This window comes from Lampetra planeri, chromosome 2 (assembly GCF_965212315.1).
Source record: "Lampetra planeri chromosome 2, kcLamPlan1.2.h2, whole genome shotgun sequence".
Lineage (NCBI taxonomy): Eukaryota > Metazoa > Chordata > Hyperoartia > Petromyzontiformes > Petromyzontidae > Lampetra > Lampetra planeri.
This window is the reverse complement of record NC_136108.1, coordinates 19154657-19170993: the sequence shown is the minus strand read 5'-3', so window position 1 is coordinate 19170993 and position 16337 is coordinate 19154657.

Genomic DNA, 16337 nt, shown 5'->3' with positions numbered 1-16337 from the left:
GCATGTCACAGACAGAACGCATCGTGGTGGGTTTTCCTTCATGATGTCCACACACCACAGTGCCCCATGCCTGGCTCTGTGAGTGGCTGCCAATTTCCTTCACGATTTTGACGAAATAACTTTTCAGGAAAATGTACCCGCCCAGGCTGGAGTTTCCTGAAGAGTAAAAACTAAAAAAAATTGCTTCGTGAATTTGTTTTTTGTTGTTGCTTCATGCCATGACACACCGCTGCGTGGTGAAAATGGCACTAAACTTGACAAACAAACGTCCTCGTGTGTTTACGCTCACACGAGAATTGGAAGACAGTCAATATCTCGTTTAATATCGGGGCCGCCGTGGTGGCGAGACGTTAACTCCCTCGCCTGGTACGTGGGTTCGATTCCGACCCTTGACGCTTGTTGTATATTCGGAGTTTGCGCGTCTCTCTTTCCCCGTGGTTGTGTGGATTTTTCCCCGGGTCCTCCGATTTTTCCCTCCACATTTATAAACACGCGTTTAGAGTATTTGGCTGTTATACAAATTTCCACACGATGAGCCACTTCGTTGAGCTGTCATTTGTGGCCAGGTCACTTCTGAAAAAGAGCGATGTTAGCTCAGTGGGCCTTACCTGGGTGAAATAAGATGTAGTTTAGTTAGTTTGCTGCCCCGTTACTGTGATGAAAACTCCACGTTCCGATGGCGAGGGTAAGGGCAACGGTTGTTGACTGCACACAAAGTTGTGCTCGCGTTACCACCACTTTCAACTTGCGAGTGGCACATTCTACCTACTGTTCCACCCAGCCAGAGTATTTGACAAAAGAAAGGGGACCCCCCCCCCTCATTTAAATGCACTGTCATACAAGCTTGCATTTTGTGGCACTGTACATATAATTAATGTATGATTAGTTTTATTTGTATTGAAGCGGGAATATTTGAGCTTCTTTAACCTTTCCGATTGTGATGTAGAAGATAATATATAGACAGAAAGAGCATTAGTAAATGTACCTAACATTAGATTTGAGTAATAAAAATGTGTACAATTGAGCTCTTTTATACTTTATGCTATGAGCAATAGAAAAATCTAAAGTTGGGAGGGGAATCATATCTGTGACTTTCATTCACGAAAAATCAGACCGGACGTTTACACTTACCAACATAGGGTCTTGTAAACATAACCCAAAACCAATTAATAATGCAAGTTCTTCGAGGTGCAGAGTAAGACAACGGCGACCCTACGTCTTGAGCAAGTCCTGTGTATCTTGGGACATCTGGACGCGTGTATATATATTTGTACCGCAGCCACGACGGGTACAAGAGAAGCGGCAGTGTCCGTCAATTCTCTTGACATGGGAGGTTGGTGGGAAAGGCCTGCATAGCTTGAGATAACGCGACAACAGACCTCAGGTTATCCCGAACTCTCCAGAGAAAACCGCAGACTCCTTCACTGCCTGTGTACAACACGCTTCACCTACATGCGCCCGGCACACCTCATTCACAGAGGCACATGGGTGAGACGGTCTCATTGGGGAGATATATCCATCGGGTCGAGAGCAGTGGTTCTTCTTAACCTGGGGGTGCAAGATGCCCTTGCTGGAGGTGTGGCACATTTTTTAGAAGGTAAAAATCATCGAAACACAATTTAAGCACGGAAACGTAAGTACAAAAACTTTGTTTCATCAAACCCGATGTAAGTACAAAAACTTTGTTTCATCAAACCCGATGTAAGTACAACTACTTTGTTTCATCAAACCCGATGTTATTTATTAACCAAAAAGGGTGCAAGGCTGCAGATAGGGTTAAGAACCACTGGTCTAGAGTTAGGCAAGGCAGTGAGTGGGAGCCATTGCCGTGCTGCGAGAGAGTACACGGGCCTCGTGTTCTGCATCACGCTATTGGGTGGCACTGCAGGCCCCATGGGCTCACTTTCATTATTTGTTTCAGTTTTTTGGGCGGGGGTGAGGGGTGGTGGCTTTAGTGCTGATGACAAAGGATTCAACAAACATCAACCCTGACCTGCCTTTCACACGATAAAGTTGCAAACAACAACAATAAAAACACACACAAAAAACGAAAAGGGTCCTAACACCAAAACCCCGCCATTGACGTGACTTTCCAGCTTTTGCCCCACGATGGAACTGTGGGTTGGGATGCAATGTCCAAGCGTCAGTCACTCCCAACCGCAGCGCACCGCCACCTTCCGCAAACAGCAAGCAGATGGTGCCCCCATCCCTCCCAGCAGCTCACGCCCCGCACCGCACTCCCCCACTGTGACTGCTGCGACTACATCAACCCCCTGCACCCCACGTCTCTCTCTGACCCTCTCTGTACATTGTGATGGTCCAGATGTCTTGTGATCCTTCCCTATTTAAGTCTCTGTAACTTAATATGTATTTTTTTTTAGAGTAAAGGTTTATTTTAGAAGTAAATGAATATGCAAAAGAAGAAAACATTTTAGGGCGTCAATTAATTGGGAGGAGGGGGGGGGTCACAAGACATCTTGACCACCATGTGAGAATAAACAGCCATCGCCAAACCTTGCACGCGCAGCCTTTACGGCGATCCATTCGGTTTGATGAAGTTGGGGAGCATAGACGTGGGAGCACAGTGCAGTACAACAACGGATTTTGCTGTACTATCCTCGGCTGCCAACACATGTTTCAAGCGTGCATTATGTGTTGGCTGCTGATGCTGCATTGGCAGTGAAACACAAGCACAACCAATCTAAAACCTCGACAGATTGGTCAATAACACTGTGACCTTCTAACAAATACAAGAGACGACGTTTTGGGGCCTCATTCATGGCATTTCGCAGCACTAGTGCTGTGAAGAAGGGCAATTGCCCAAAGAACGTGACTTTTTTCATGGGACCTCCTTTGCCAGTACCAAAATATGAGAATAGGTTTTCCCCTTTTTTCTGGCAACAAAACAGCTGTGTTAAGATGCCTTTTGGCGTCCTCTGGTCTAACACCGTTTGAGACGAGGCTCCAATGAAAGCTGTCTCTGGTGTGGACCAATCAGTTTCAAAGACAATGCATATGCTATCAGAGTATGTTTTTTTTGTTTGCATTCTGACCACACGTATCTGTGGTTAATGCAGACATGATTCCTTGTAAAAGGTTTCAGTTTGGTGTTTTAACATCTTAACACAGCTGTTTTGTTGCCAGAAAAAGGGGAAAACCTATTCTCATACGTGGCCTATTATACTGGGTGTTTGAAAAAGATGGACCTGATTTGAAATCGCTATATTTTTGAAATTGGGTCCTGTCTTGCCTCACGGCAGATGTGGAGCGTGCGTTCACAGGTAGTTCCTGTTTTTTTATGCTAATTTTGGTCACGTGACCAGGAAATGACGATTTTAGATTTCCATTGTACCACGCGGGCGTCGGCCATTACACAGATAAGTCAAGATGGCGGCACGCATCGCATCTCAGTGAGACCACAGCCGCACTTGTCCATTGTGGGAGCTTAAGAAGCATTATCTGTAAGTTGTTTATATTCCTACTAGCAGAAGTACCCGGCGTTGCCCGGGTGAAAAATATATTTCTTAATAACTTTACATATATACACAGATGGGCTGCTACCCCCCCCCCCCCCCCCCCAGCCACGATCTCCGCGGCCACTGTGCAGTAATATGTACGGCCTATAGTGTGGTGGGGTGTCGAGGCCTAGTACCGTGCAGAGCCTCCGGCCTCGCCTAAATTGCCCACTTGGCTGAGGCTGGGTACTGGGGCCGTTACCCCCCCCCCCCCCCGCGCTACAATAATACTGTCTAATCGCTATAATTTTATTATCTACCGACCCTATAATAGTAATTGCACACATTGGGGTGGGGGGGAAGTGAAGAGGACGTGAAACTTTGATGAATTTACCTCAGAGTCGCGTGTTAATGCGTGCGCATATTTTTAACGGGAATTAAAAATGGCGTCCACCCCGCAGCGAATGCGTCGCTACCCGTTGCCAGGGGCAACCGCCGTGGAAAACCAAACGGACCAATCGTGTCTCGCAAATCCCTCACATTTCGTCCAATGAAACTGCGTATGGTCCGGCGACACACAGACAGACAGACACACACACAGACAGACAGACAGATTTGCGATTTTATATATTCCTACTAGCAGAAGTACCCGGCGTTGCCCGGGTGAAAAATATATTTCTTAATAACCTTACATATATACACAGATGGGCTGCTACCCCTGCCCCCCCCCCCCCCCCCCAGCCACGATCTCCTCGGCCGCTGTGCAGTAATATGTACGGCCTATAGTGTGGTGAAGTGTCGAGGCCTAGTACCGTGCAGAGCCTCCGGCCTCGCCTAAATTGCCCACCCGGCTGAGGCTGGGTACTGGGGCCGTTACCCCACCCCCCCCCGCGCTACAATAATACTGTCTAATCGCTATAATTTTATTATCTACCGACCCTAAAATAACAATTGCACACATTGAGGTGGGGGGGGGGAGTGAAGAGGACGTGAAACTTTGATGAATTTACCTCAGAGTCGCGTGTTAATGCGTGCACATATTTTTAACGGGAATTAAAAATGGCGTCCACCCCGCAGCGAATGCGTCGCTACCCGTTGCCAGGAGCAACCGCCGTGGTAAACCAAACGGACCAATCGTGTCTCGCAAATCCCTCACATTTCGTCCAATGAAACTGCGTATGGTCCGGCGACACACAGACAGACAGACACACACACAGACAGACAGACAGATTTGCGATTTTATATATATAGAAAATATTGGTAATGCTGTTGTAATGTTGGAATGACCGTTATAGTGATGTAAATGCTTTTATGGTGCCGTTAAGTTGTAGTAAATAAGAGGCCTAGTTAGTAACGAAGCCTGCCACTTTCCTTATTGTGGATGTTACTTGTGATTTAGTAGGTCGAGTCAGACTTGTGCCTATGTTGCGATCCTGAGAGTAAAGATGACGAAGTATCTCATCCACAGTTTAGTGTTATGTGTAATGCTGTACATTTGGGGTGCAGTGGGATGAATACATGATGTGCTTGTATGCAACGCACCGGCTTGTGCTTTTGTCTAGTTGTTCAGTGGTAATGTAGGGGCCTGGTCCGTCCAGGATCTATTGTTATCTAAGACAATGTTCTGATGCTGTGGTGTTCATTGTGTTGGTGTTTCCGGATTATAACAGATGCTGTATCTGTGTTTTCTCACCAGTTTTACCTTGTTACAATCAATAAATGACGATTGGAGTTGGACGTTCATCCTGGCTCCGAGGGTTTATTGAACGCAAGGTTATCTACTCGACTAGCGGTGCAACGCAGCGCACAGCGAGGCCGAGATAGTAAAAAGATATTCTTCTTGAAGCTCCCAACCAGTGCTGCAGCCAGCTCTCTGCAGCCAAGTAAAAATATATTCTTCTTGAAGCTCCCAACCAGTGCTGCAGCCAGCTCTCTGCAGCCAAGCTCTCAAGCAGTCAGCCTGCAGCAAGCAACCAGCTCTCAAGCAGTCAGCCTGAAGCAAGCAAGGAGCTCTGCAACGAGTCTACATTAAAATCGTGCTGCAAGCATCGCAGCATGGGAAGCCACAGTTCAGCAGGGAGAGATACTGAAGAAGGTGATTTAAGCAATCCAGGACCTCCCATCCTGCCTAAAGAGGACCAAGGGAGTTCAAGGCCCCAAAGAGAGGTCAGGTTGACACAGCGGGCCTTGGAAAGCTATGTGGCTGAGAAACAGGACCTTGATGCCAGGATACAACGGGCATGGAACCGGGTTGAAGCAGATTTATCTGAAGCTTCAAACGCCTCAGACACAGTGGCCTCAATTCAGCGGGCCATCCAGCGAGTGAATGTGAGCAGCTCAAGCTACAAGCTCCTGGCAAATAAATACATCTCGCTCCTGATGAAGGTGAAAACAGATGAGGGCATTGAGGGAGTGCGCAGACAAGAGCACTTCCTCGAACTGCTCGATGATAATGTGCAGGCAGTGATACAAGATGCAATGGACCGTGTGGAGGGCTTAAGAGAGACACGATCTCAGCACTCTGTCTCATCCAGGTCCACCACAAAATCTAAAGCCTCAGCACACTCAAAAACATCATCTACTAGTATGGCAGCAGCTCAGGCACGCGCAGCAGCAGAAGCAGCAAACGCCCGTATTGCCTACATGGCTGAAGAGGAAGCCATGCTAATTGAAAAGACCCACATACAAGAAGAAGCAACTGCTGCCGCACGGAGGAAAGCACAGCAAGAAAGTATATTAGCAACTGCTGCCGCACGAGAGCAAGAGAGTATATTAGTGGCTACTGCTGCACGGAAGAAAGCAGAGCTTGAAGAGTAAGAGAGTATATTAGTGGCTACCGCCACGCGGAAGAACATTGAGCTGGATGCTAAGTTAAGCACCCTACAACTCAAAAGGGAAGCAGCTGCTGCAATGGCCCAGGCAGAGGTGCTCGAGGCAGCAGCCAACCTGGATAAGGAAGAGAATTGGAGTGAGTTTGGCACTCAGATACCTGTCAAGGACCGTGATCAACTCACCAGAAAAAATATTTTGGACTGGTCTGAACAATGCATCAATGCTCCTCCACCAAACGATACTGAACAAAGGGTGGACGTTCAGGCATCGCCATCTCCACACCGAATGAACATGAATGCTGTCTACAGGAATGGTGGAAATGCATATCCTGCCCTGGCAGTTAGTCGCCAACTCAGCGTCGCGCACGTGGGGTCAGACGTGGATGCACCAAGTCACACCCACATTCCAGACAGTCACATAAGGGGATCCAGCCAACGTGATTGAAACCCTTTGGGCCCACAGTCCAACGCCATCGCAAATGACGGCATGCAAGGCAATGCAGCAAATAATAGCACCTCACAAGCGCCAATATGGACACACTCTGGATCAGCAGGACTAGGGGACATTGCTAGGTACCTGGCTCACCGCGAACTAATCAACACAGGACTCGTTAAGTTTGATGACCACTCTGAAAACTATCGAGCCTGGAGATCTACCTTCAGAAATGCAATCCGAAATGCAGACATCTCTGCAAGTGAAGAACTCGACCTGTTGGTGAAATGGTTAGGAAATGAATCTGCAGAGTACGCAAAGAGGATCCGGTCAGCAAACATTGACGACCCCACCTCAAGCCTGCATGCGGTGTGGGAGAGGCTCGAGGAGTGCTATGGTAGTCCAGAAATCATTGAGAAGGCTCTCTTCAAGAAGTTGCAGAACTTTCCAAAAATCTCTGGTCGAGACAATAAAAGGTTACGTGAGCTTGGAGATCTTTTGATGGAGCTTGAATCAGCCCAGGCTGACCCCTACTTACCAGGTCTGATTTTCTTGAATACATACCATGGCGTGAACCCCATCGTAGAGAAATTTCCATTTGACGTGCAGGAAAAATGGAGAACAGCGGGTTCAAGATACAAGTCAGAGCATCAGGTTGTATTCCCCCCATTCTTTTTTTTCTAAATGTTTATCCGCAACCTGGCTAAGACTAGAAATGACCCGAGTTTCATGTTTGGCACCACGGGGATTTCCAGTCCAGATCTCCCAAAAATGGAGAGAACGATGGTGAAACGAGGAACAGCGAGAGTGCCAATTTCCGTACACAAGACTGAGGTCTCTCCTATGACATTCAACCACCACAAAGAAAAAGATAGAGGATCCAGAGAAGCAATGCCCATTGCATGATAAACCTCACTCCCTCCAGAAATGCCGTGAGTTCAGGAGGAAGCCATTGGAAGAGCGGAAGAACATGCTGAAAGAATTTGGAGTGTGCTTCAAATGCTGTGCTTCTACAAACCACCTTGCAAGGAATTGCAAGGCAGATATCAAGTGCGAGGAATGTGGCAGCGACAAACACGCAACTGCTCTGCACACATTTTACTCGAAACCCAGTGGCACTAAGGATTCCGATCCCGAAGCAGAGCACGGCGGGGAGCAAGGCGAGACCGCCACACTCACTTCGTCAATCACAACCAAATGCACAGAAGTCTGTGGAGAAGGCTTCAAAGGAAGATCTTGCTCAAAGATATGCCTCGTCCGAGTCTATCCCAAAGGACATCCTGAAAGGGCAGTAAGGATGTACGCCATAATGGACGACCAGAGCAACAGGTCTTTGGCAAGGTCAGAGTTCTTTGATCAGTTAAGCGTAGGTGGGAATTCCTTTCCATACACGCTCAGAACATGCTCAGGAATGATGGAGACAGCGAGAAGAAGGGCGAGCGTCCTCATGGTGGAAACCATAGATAGCACCATGAAGCTAGCCCTTCCTACGGTGACAGAGCGCAATGAGATACCGGACGACAGGAGTGAGATTCCCACGCCCGAAGTTGCACGTCACCACCCACACCTGAAACCCATAGCAGAGTTCATCCCGCCATTGGATCACGCGGCACAGATTTTACTTCTGCTCGGCAGGGACATGCTGAGAGTCCACAAGGTTCGCGACCAACGCAATGGACCTCACGACGCTCCCTACGCCCAGAGACTCGACCTAGGATGGGTCATCGTAGGTGACGTTTGTCTCGATGGAACACACAAACCAGACCACATTAGCACATTCAGAACGAGTGTGCTCGTGCATGGACGCACGTCGCTCTTCAAACCGTGCCCCAACCACTTCACGCTGAAAGAGAAGCTCGGAGACAGAAGTGAAGGCTGTACCGTGCAGACTTACAAAGAAACCACCATGCTGACCACAACTTCGCACGTACATCCACCATCTTTGCTGGATTTTGTTCCTCCACGTTTCTCCAATCCAGTCCTCACTGACAAGAGGAAGCCAAAGACGAAGCCGCTGCTCATCGCTCTACTGGTGGTCGTGGCGGTGGTCGCTGCGGCCGTAGCCTCTCCGTTCCTGTCATCCGAGTGGGAATCCTGGAAGGAGTTCCACGGCAAGGCCCCACAACCGGAACATACCATCCCAAGGCTTCAGCTGTGTGGAGCGGTTCTTGCTACAGAGGTGGCGGAACTGATCTTAGACGAATTGGACGTCAAACTGGATGCGGTCAAGTTCTACACGGACAGTAAGGTCGTACTAGGCTACATAAACAACCAAACCAGAAGGTTCTACACCTACATCAGCAACCGGGTGGAACGCATCAGGAGATCGACGCAGCCGGAGCAATGGAATTACGTTCCAACTGACCAGAATCCAGCAGATCTCGCAACTAGGTCTGTCCCTGCATCTCTGCTGAATCAAACCATCTGGCTGACGGGTCCAGCGTTCCTGTTACGACGTGACGGCCCATGTACTACCAAGGAGACCATTGGACTCATAGAGCCCGAGTCCGACAAGGAGATTCGTCCTCAAGTGACAACTTTCGTAACAAATGTGCCACCAAGAAGTCCACTGAGTCCACACCATTTTGAACATTTCTAGAAATGGACGACGCTCGTGCGAGCGATAGCACATTTAACGCATATCGCAGACTGCTTCCATCGCCCGATGAGAGACACCACTGGTAGCTGCAATGGATGGCATTACTGCACAGTGCCACGCACTGAAGACGAGCTTTCCAGAGCAAGGAAATCAATCTTCCACTGTGTGCAACAGGCAGCTTATGCAAGTGAGATCAAGGCCATCAACAAGGGAGAAGACCTTCCTAGGGTCAGCACCCTCAGGAAGCTAAACCCCAGGATGGACAAAGATCAGGATCGGTGGTCGGCTAGGGAATGCAAAATTAAATGAGAATGAACGAAACCCCCTCATAATCCCAAGCCAGAGCCACATCGCAATCTTACTCGTGCGCCACTACCACGAGAAGGTCAAGCACCAAGGTCGGCACTTCACAGAAGGAGCAATCCGATCTGCAGGGCTGTGGATCGTTGGAGCAAAGAGATGCATCGCCAGCACAATCCACAAGTGTATCCGGTGTCGTAAGCTACGTGGAAAACAGGAAGAACAGAAAATGGCAGACCTCCCAGCCGATCGACTCAGTGTGGAACCTCCCTTCACCTCTGTAGGGATCGACGTGTTCGGACCGTGGACAGTCATCTCCCGCCGCACCAGAGGAGGGCTTGCGAACAGCAAACGTTGTATGAGTACACGAGCAGTGCACATCGAAGTCATCGAGCCCATGGACTCTTCGAGCTTTATAAATGCACTCCGGAGATTCTTCGCCATCAGAGGGCCAGCCAAGCAACTCCGTTCTGATTGTGGAACCAATTTCATAGGAGCATGTAAAGAGCTTAAGATCAATACGGAGAATGTCGAAGATGATTCTGTCAGGAAATACCTTAGTGACCAAGGCTGCACATGGGTCTTCAATCTTCCCCACTCTTCGCATATGGGTGGAGCCTGGGAATGCATGATCGGGATTGCTCGACGCATTCTCGACTCCATGCTATGTGATGTCGGGTCCACACGGCTCTCTCACGAGGTCTTAACCACTCTCATGGCCGAGGTCTCAGCCATAATTAATTCAAGACCCCTGATCCCCGTCTCAACCGACCCAGAGTCACCATTCATCTTGACTCCTGCTACATTTCTTACCCAGAAGACAGATGTGCTCACGGCACCTACCGAGGAGGCCAGCACTGCAGACCTCTACAGACGTCAATGGAGACAAGTGCAGAGCTTTGCAAACACGTTCTGGCATCGCTGGAAAAACGAGTACCATACGACACTCCAAGTGCGCAACAAGTGGCAGTCTAACAGACCAGACATCCAAGAAGGCGACCTCGTCCTACTGAAGGACAACCAAGCCAAACGGAATGAGTGGCCAATGGGACGCATCCTCAAGTCGATTCCAAGTGCCGATGAAAAAGTTAGAAAGGTCGAGGTTATGATTGCGAAGCAAGGTGTCGCAAGAACTTTCATCAGGCCCATAGTCGAGATAGTACTACTTCTCTCTCGCAAGGATATGGACAAATAAGTCGACCCGTTGAAGTTGTTATACACTTGTTTATGAGATAGGAAATAAATGGTGGTATCTCCTAGATACCAGACGGGGAGTGTCTTGCCTCACGGCAGATGTGGAGCGTGCGTTCACAGGAAGTTCCTGTTTTTTATGCTAATTTTGGTCACGTGACCAGGAAGTGACGATTTTAGATTTCCACTGTACCACGCGGGCGTCGGCCATTACACAGATAAGTCAAGATGGCGGCACGCATCGCATCTCAGTGAGACCACAGCCGCACTTGTCCATTGTGGGAGCTTAAGAAGCATTATCTGTAAGTTGTTTATATTCCTATAATATTGGTAATGCTGTTGTAATGTTAGAATGACCGTTATAGTGATGTAAATGCCTTTATGGTGCCGTTAAGTTGTTGTAGTAAATGCGAGGCCCTGTTAGTAACGAAGCCTGCGACTTATTGTGGATGTTACTTGTGATTTAGTAGGTCGAGTCAGACCTGTGCCTATGTTGTGATCCTGAGAGTAAAGATGACGAAGTATCTCATCCACAGTTTAGTGTTATGTGTAATGCTGTACATTTGGGGTGCAGTGGGATGAATACATGATCTGCCTGTATGCAACGCACCGGCTTGTGCTTTTGTCTAGTTGTTCAGTGGTAATGTAGGGGCCTGGTCCGTCCAGGATCTATTGTTATCTAAGACAATGTTCTGATGCTGTGGTGTTCATTGTGTTGGTGTTTCCGGATTATAACAGATGCTGTATCTGTGTTTTCTCACCAGTTTTACCTTGTTACATTCAATAAATGACGATTGGAGTTGGACGTTCATCCTGGCTCCGAGGTTATCTACTCGACTAGCGGTGCAACGCAGCGCACAGCGAGGCCGAGATAGGTCCATCTTTTTTAAACACCCTGTATATTTTCCTTTATTTACTATGACGGCCAGGGCGTTGCGTTTTCTGTTTGAATGCATGGTGATCCCCCATTCCAAGCATTATTCATCTTCACAAACCTGACGAGATCGAGGGGGGCATTCCGTTTGGTTCGGTCGTAGTCACGGCCTCCAACCCCCCACTGTTCCATGACGGCACCCACCAACATTCTTCCATAGCGGCTTCTATTGCCTCTCGCGCATGTATCACTCAACAGGCCGGATACGTCGCGTCTACTTCCCAAGCACTTGCCCAAGCTATTCCCAGCTGCCACCACCTCCCTCCATCCACGACTCGGCCACTACTCAAACCCCCACCCCACCACCATCCTACCCCGTCTGACTCAACCCCTCCAGTTTCTCTTACCATCCACACTCAACCCCCCACCCACTCTCAACCCCCCCCCACCCACTCTCAACCCCCCCCCCCACCCACTCTCAACCCCCCCCCCCACCCACTCTCAACCCCCCACCCACTCTCAACCCCCCCCCACTCTCAACCCCCCACCCACTCTCAACCCCCACCCACTCTCAACCCCCCCCCCCCACTCTCAACCCCCACCCACTCTCAACCCCCCCATCCACTCTCAACTCCCCCACCCACTCTCAACCCCCCACCCACTCTCAACCCCCCCCCACCTACTCTCAACCCCCCCACCCACTCTCAACCCCCCCACCCACTCTCAACCCCCCCCCACCCACTCTCAACCCCCCCCCCCCCACCCACTCTCAACCCCCCCCCCCCACCCACTCTCAACCCCCCACCCACTCTCAACCAACCCCCCACCCACTCTCAACCCCCCCACCCACTCTCAACCCCCCCACCCACTCTCAACCCTCCCCCCCCACTCTCAACCCCCACCCACTCTCACCCCCCCCCCCCACTCTCAACCCTCCACCCACTCTCAACCCCCCACCCACTCTCAACCCCCCACCCACTCTCAACCCCCCCCCCACTCTCAACCCCCACCCACTCTCAACCCCCCCCCCCCCACTCTCAACCCCCATCCACTCTCAACCCCCCCACCCACTCAACCCCCCACCCACTCTCAACCCCCACCCACTCTCAACCCCCACCCACTCTCAACCCCCCACCCACTCTCAACCCCCACCCACTCTCAACCCCCCCACCCACTCTCAACCCCCACCCACTCTCAACCCCCACCCACTCTCAAGCCCCACCCACTCTCAACCCCGCACCCACTCTCAACCCCCACCCACTCTCAACCCCCACCCACTCTCAACCCCCACCCACTCTCAACCCCCCAACCACTCTCAACCCCCACCCACTCTCAACCCCCCCACCCACTCTCAACCCCCACCCACTCTCAACCCCCCACCCACTCTCAACCCCCCACCCACTCTCAACCCCCACCAACTCTCAACCCCCACCTACTCTCAACCCCCACCCACTCTCAACCCCCCACCCACTCTCAACCCCCCACCCACTCTCAACCCCCCACCCACTCAACCCCCCACCCACTCGCAATCCCCCACCCACTCTCAACCCCCACCCACTCTCAACCCCCCACCCACTCTCAACCCCCCACCCACTCTCAACCCCCCACCCACTCTCAACCCCCCACGCACTCTCAACCCCCCACCCACACTCAACCCCCCACCCACTCTCAACCCCCCACCCACTCTCAACCCCCCACCCACTCGCAACCCCCCACGCACACATTCCCCGTGGATGCACTCCCTCCATCCTTTTTCTGCCTCCAAACCACCCACACCACCTCCGACCCACCCACGCACCTCCGACCCACCCAGGATCTGGTGATTTTCCCGGCTTGTTTTCATCGAGACTGCAGCATCGGGACTCACGCGCCGGATAACTCATTGCCCCGAGGCGCGAGATGCCAGCGAGAGATGATTGCTCGCTCGCTCGTCCTCAGCAATTGTAAGTGGTGTTCACGTCGGATTTTAAGGTGGCCTCTACACTCGCCCTCCCTCTTGAGCATTTCCGGCGGACAATGGGGAAATCTGCACCGTAGGCAAACCCGTGTACTTCGTTGCTTGTTCACAATCGTCCGGGTGATTTCGGTGCGCATTGGGCGCAAGTGGCGATTCCTCCAACCGCCCCCCCCCAATTGTGAAACAATAACATCAATTGAAAAGCATTTTGACGTAAAGCTTTCGTGACTGCAGGAATTCATATTCTTTGGGTCTTCTGGGAAAGTCACGTAGATAGAAAAATAATTGTAAAAAATCACGACGTTTCGATCGCAACATCATCAGGTGAAAAAAATAATTTAAATATTTTTTTCATCTGATGACGATTGCTTGTGTTGCCATCGAAACGTGATATTTTTTAAAAATTATTTTCTATCTACGTGGCTTTACCGAAAGACCCAAAGAACACCTATTGCATGTTTGCGCCAAATACCATTTGTAACTCTGGAGCTTAACGCACAATGTTGTAAAATGTGTACGCTGCTGCGATGTTCAACGTCCTCTGCCGATACGTGAAAAGTTAATAACGACAGCGGTGCAGCTAGATCTGACCATGCACAAATGCCCAGTAAACATGGAACGTTGTACCAACGTCGTGCCAACGTTGGCCTAACGGTACCAACCACATGCCAAAGTTGGCTTGTCCACTGGCTAAGTGCATGCACGCACTGCTGTGCACGTATACAACAAGCCAACCGAAGGACTTTGCATGAGGTTCAAATAATACTATAATCGGCAGGCTCTGTTTCACAGCGCAGAACCTCACGTGTTTCCTGAGCCCGTGATTTCCTGCCAGTTGTGTTTGTGGCGACTGCTGGCAAAATGCCACGCGTTCCCGGGCAATGAGATCACTCGATTTTGCGCTCTAGGTGTTGTTACACACACGGGTTTCCCGACCGTGTCGTATGTGTGTGTGTGCACCACTGTGGCAAAACTCGAGTACTTTCCAGGCTCCGTTGACATCGTTATCAGTCACATTCCCAGCCCCCCACCACGTGCTCGACCCCACGGTTGCGTTGCAATAACAAAGCGCGTGGGACCGATGCGCGTCGCTTGCCCGAAACCTGAGTTGGGTTTTTACAAAAAATCCTCGGTGGGGTGATCGGCAGTCACGCGCTAATAACGTCTGGCTTTTTTTTGTTGTTGTACGGAACTGCACAGTAAGTGAACTCTTTAGTGGAAATGATGAAATTTCAAAATGCTAACCGACAACATTTATGCCGTTCCTCCTTCCTTGCATCGCATTGAGTTTCTGCTGTAAATCTCGATGTAACTCGCGATATTGTTTTACGTTATCGCGACAGCTGTGACAGGATGCCTATCAAAGTGACGATTAAACATTCCAATGGAATTTATTCCGTCAAATACAGAGAGGAGTCAGGCCTCCTTAAAAGCACAAGCAGCCCCAGTCATGAAGCCCAACTGCCTTGATATTTTGTTCAATTAACCTGTCTGTGATTAAACTGAATTTGACGTTTTAAATCTTCATTACGCAAACCCGGTGTACAGTTGTGTCTTTGTCTTACTGCTGGTTGGTCAACATTTTGCTCAATTTATTGATGGTCACTTAAGCCAAGATACCCACAATAACATTCTTCAAGAACTGGTGGTTGTGCATCATGTATAACAAGGCTGAGAGGGGTTTTTTGTACACACAGGGCACGTATCTGTGCGTTGTTGAACTTGCAGTGGAACTCCCAAGCATGCACCTCTTCATGCTTGTAAGAATGTTTTACCTTTTCTGGCAATAAAACAGCTGTGTCAAGATGTTAATACGCCAAACAGACACCTTTAGCAAGGAATCATGTCTGAAGTAACCACACGTACTTGTGGTGAACATGCAAACAAAAACATGCTCTAGCAATGTATGCATTGTCTTTGAAAATGATTGGTCCACACCAGAGACAGATTTCTTTAAAGCCTAGTCTCAAACAGTGCTAGACCAGAAAACGCCAACAAACGAACAGCACAGACACCTGAAGACGGAAGCTTGTGTTGCCTCCGAAACGTCGTGATTTTTATTTAATTTTACTTTTATTAATTTTCATTCTTTACCTACGTGACTTTACCGAAAACACCTAAGAATAGGAATCCTTGCAGTCACGACAGCTTCAAATCTAGAAAGGGTAACACCAATTCGTATATTTTGATACTGGCAAGAAAGGTACCATGGTGGAGCTCTTCATGCTTCTTTGCGGTCTTTTCAGCCAGTTACATTTTCTTTGTCCCTGTCCGTAACGATGATCCATGTCAGAGCTGGCAGTATGGAGTGATTAAAAATGTTCTTCTGCAGACAAAAGTGTGGCTTCTTTTCATTGACATGTTCAAAATTCTAAAGCGACTTAATTTTACGTTGAGTTCTCTTTGCTTTCTCATTTTGATTTCAATCCACCTTCAATAGCTGCCCCGGATACACATTATGAATTGCAATGGGTCCTGCCAACGTTCGTTATTTTGTTTAGCAAACTTGTGCATTACTTTTGTTTTGCTCACATTTATATTAAGTTCTACTTTGCAGCCTTCTTTGTCAAGACCAACAACTGCCATCAGCATATTCGGGATTGTGAAAACGCCATTTATGTTTCTGTATTTATTTCTAATTTCAAGATATGTTCTGCTGTAAACAGCCTTGGTGGGAGTGCATCTCCTTACCTGATG